At 47.2% G+C, this 3,667-nt stretch overlaps 1 long non-coding RNA gene across 1 annotated transcript; it reads right to left on the bottom strand.

The window, feature by feature from the left end:
- Positions 1-225: 225 nt before the first annotated feature.
- LOC144097288 (uncharacterized) lies at positions 226-2,835 on the bottom strand. The gene is made up of 3 exons (XR_013306968.1): positions 2,732-2,835; positions 1,886-1,979; positions 226-624 (listed from the first exon to the last, which is right to left on the bottom strand). It is a non-coding gene; the product is annotated as an uncharacterized LOC144097288 (long non-coding RNA).
- Positions 2,836-3,667: the final 832 nt, after the last annotated feature.

Below are 3,667 nucleotides of genomic sequence, written 5' to 3'. Positions count from 1 at the left end.
GCGACTGTGACTTCTTTACAAGACTGCGCAGTTTTCTCTTTGTTTGCTCGTGAAGCCTCTGTAGGTTTCTGTACTTTTGGGCCAAGTCCTTATTTCTCTTTCTCAGCTCAGCATTCTGTCTTTGAAGAGACAAGTCAGTTGAAGCCGTACTTGAACCAAGTGTGAATGCAGCTTGAGGTATTTCTTTACTTGATCGCTCATTACTATGCTGTGACCTTTCAGCGCTTAAGGATTCGGCCTCCATGGGTGAAGCTGCGGGCAGAGGAAGTCGACTTGCATCAGCGGAATCTTCCCCACTGGCTTTATCTGTTCTCAGAAAGGAATGGGCAACGCTGTCTACATAGATAACAGTGTCGACAGCTTTGGGCGGCAGCAAGGTGGTTGTTAAAGGTAGATCATACCCTGGTACCTGAGCACATTGTAGTGGACTGACAGTGTCCTGGGAACTCATGCTGTCACTCACAGCCGAGTCTTGTGTTTGTTCGGCTGTTGATGCGAAGACAGGCTCTAGAGCAGCACTACCACATGGTTCATTTCCAGTGGGGTCAAGTACTGGGCTTTGCGTTGGCGTGGCCGGACGAAAGCAAGACCGCTTCTTCGGAGGCTTCCGGTGTTTCGGGATGGCTGAAATAAAAAATTCAGTCAATAGGGTAGCACTACACTCAAGAACTGCAGAAATTCTGCATTTACAGAAGAGCAACCTAGTACCTGCATAAAACTTCCAAATAAACTTCAGGAGTAGAAATATCAGTTGGGTTTTAAGATCCCAAAGCTGTACTAGGGGCTTTAGATTTCTTACCGCCAGTGCATATTTAACAGTGTCGGAAAGCATGCTACGACTGGCAATGATTCAGTCGTGCAAAATTGTGCTCAACAGCAGGTTGTGTTAGCAGCTGAGGTACCATTGATGCAACTAGAATTACTAATCGTCCTGAATTTTTACATTTTAGCTTCTGTGCCAGGTGACATAGAACAAAAGAGACAGCACAGAATGCAGTCTGCTACAGGATATTTCTTTGATTCTAGACGCCCCCTTTCTCGCAGGCGTCGGGTGAATTATAAAGAAAAAACGATGCTATACAAAGTATAAACACACTATAGGTGGCCTCGTGCTCTTTGAATACAAGGCTATATCTGTGTGTTACGTTTTGGACCTTAGTATCATATATATGAGTGCATGTAATGTGTAGAGAAGATAAACAGTAGTCCCTTAGAGAAGCAGTGGGTGTTCAAGAAAAGCAAATATAATAGGGGTAGGCAGAGAGTTAGGTGGCAAAAGTTTTGTTTAGTGCCATACTTTATGCCTTTATGGCTTACACGGAAGATTTCAATTGTCATTCATTCATTTTTTTTTTCAATCTACAGTGAAAAATCAGCCAGAGGTAATGCAGAAGCCGTTAAAACACGGCTTAAGGTGATTTTATGTTTGAAGGTGCTGTTCGAATGCATGATCCTACAATAACGTGCAATATACATATTTTTTTTATGCCCGCGATTTAGTTTTACAAGAAATGAATTGCATGGATCCCAACAAATTTCTAGCTAGGGATCTAGATGCTGATGCAAGCATGCGCTGTAGGAATGCTTGGATATAAAAGCCATATCAATAGACCAAGAAGTTTGTGTGAATAATGTGGCCACAGATGGCACAGGAACCGGTTAAAGGGAAGTCAGTAGGATAGGCTTCGTCCTGCTATGGACCTTGAAATGCTGATGGTGATGAACCTTTCTTTGCAGCCTTCTAAAAGCAGATGAGCGCACATTTTTGAGCTTGCACAAAGCAACCACAGCACCACCGTATACGTGTAGACAAATTTCTTTGCAAACATTTCATATGAATGAGGCAGAGTTGTATTCAAGAGATGGATCAAAATTAGAAGCTTACCTCGATAAGTAAAAAGTGTGGGAACCGCATCTGGCCTTAGCTTCTTTAAGCCATCCTGTCTGTTTTGCTCGAAACTTGTTTCTTCAAAATGTGCCTGAAATGAATGGCAGCAAGTACTTCATAAGCATAAAGAAGTATATTCATACCTGCACATAACTGTGACAAATGCTGAAAACCGGAACATGACTAGCGTTACAACTACAGAGCTGTTTCTACCTGCTGTAATGTTTTCACATGCAGTCTTTTACCAGGCTATAGTGCCAAGCTAAAAAATCTGGATAAGGGCTTCCTAAAGGCTTCATATGCATGCCAGTAACCGGGCATATACAAAATGCGTTCTTTCAGTCTGATCTTGGGTTTCCAATCTTTTTCTACCGAATAGCGTCGTACAGCAGAACGGTGCCTAGATAACCAGACCTGACTGAAAATAAGTTCCTCCGACCACAGCGTTCACGAAACAGCGAACGCGTACAATGTCAGAGAGATGTAGAAATTTATTTTCACTACCTCAGTCATGTTCTCTGACATGAGTCTTGGCGCATGTATTACAGCCCAAAAAAGGAAGCGGGCGCCAATATATCGTGAGTGCACTCGCGTGAGAATTACAGTCAGCGAGGGCGAATGCGAACCGTTGCTTCTCGCCCTTGGTGCTCGAGACACGCCGCCAGCGCATCTAAAAACTAACGAGAAGATTGCACCCACGCCCGCAATGCGTAGCCTGTTATAAAACCCACGCCGCGCACGCCGTTCGAGGCGGCCGTGGTATAATTATCGTAAACGTGAAGCACAGTACACCAAACATGGCAAGCGAGCAGGGAACAAAAGAGAAAAAGGTACGGTACTTACAGAACATATGCGAGAAGCAGCAGTGGGTTCCCAGCAGTCTCGCTTTACTTGTGCCAGCCAACGTTTTCTTCGGTTGGAGTCAGCCGGGAAACGAAACATCCGTGTGCCGTTCTTGCAGTGGTTCGAGCACTGCGGAACGCAACACCCGGGCATTGCTGCTGCGTAAGCTTCCTGGCGCACTTAGTGCAACAACCGACAACATATGACTGTCCCACTCAACGATGAACGGCGATGAAGACGCAACTGCTGCAGCAGCTAATGCGCGCCTATGCACGGCGGGGAACAAGATGGCGCGGCGTCTTCCCGTAACGATGACAACACACGCGCTGGCAACATGGGTCTTAGCGGGAGGCGGCATGTGCTGTGTCAAAGGAAGTCACCACCCTAAGCCGGGAGGGGGCGCGACATGTAGGCTCCCTAGTGAGCAGTGTGGCATTGCCCCCCTCCTTTCAAGAGGCATCGCCTCGATGCCTCCGGCAAGGGGGAAAAACAGAATTGAGGCACCGAAAGTGCGAAGGTGCGTGTGGCGGCGGCACTGAATGTGAACGACAATGGCTAACAGGCGTAATACGGTTTCATGCGGGCCACGTGGACGACTTCAGACTTGGGCGGTCGAGAAGACGACTCCTTGAAGGAATACTTCGTTGTTGACCTCGCTAAGTTGACGTAGCACTTCGTAGCGGCCGAAGTAACGGCGCAGAAGCTTTTCAGAGCGCCCGCGCAAACGTATAGGGCTCCATACCCAGACGTGCTTGCCAGGTTGGTAAATCACCTCCCTGTGGCGGAGGTTGTAACACCGGGCGTCAGTTTTCTGCTGGTGTCGAATCCGTTGTCTAGCAAGGTGGCGAGCGGCTTCCGCATCACGAATGAATAGGCCAGCGCCGGTGACAGACGAAGGGTGTAAACTTGGGCGAGTCGGTAACGATGATCCATGGT

Source organism: Amblyomma americanum, chromosome 7 (assembly GCF_052857255.1).
Source record: "Amblyomma americanum isolate KBUSLIRL-KWMA chromosome 7, ASM5285725v1, whole genome shotgun sequence".
Classification (NCBI taxonomy): domain Eukaryota; kingdom Metazoa; phylum Arthropoda; class Arachnida; order Ixodida; family Ixodidae; genus Amblyomma; species Amblyomma americanum.
Note: the sequence above shows the minus strand (reverse complement) of the source record. Positions and strands in the feature narration are given on the sequence as shown.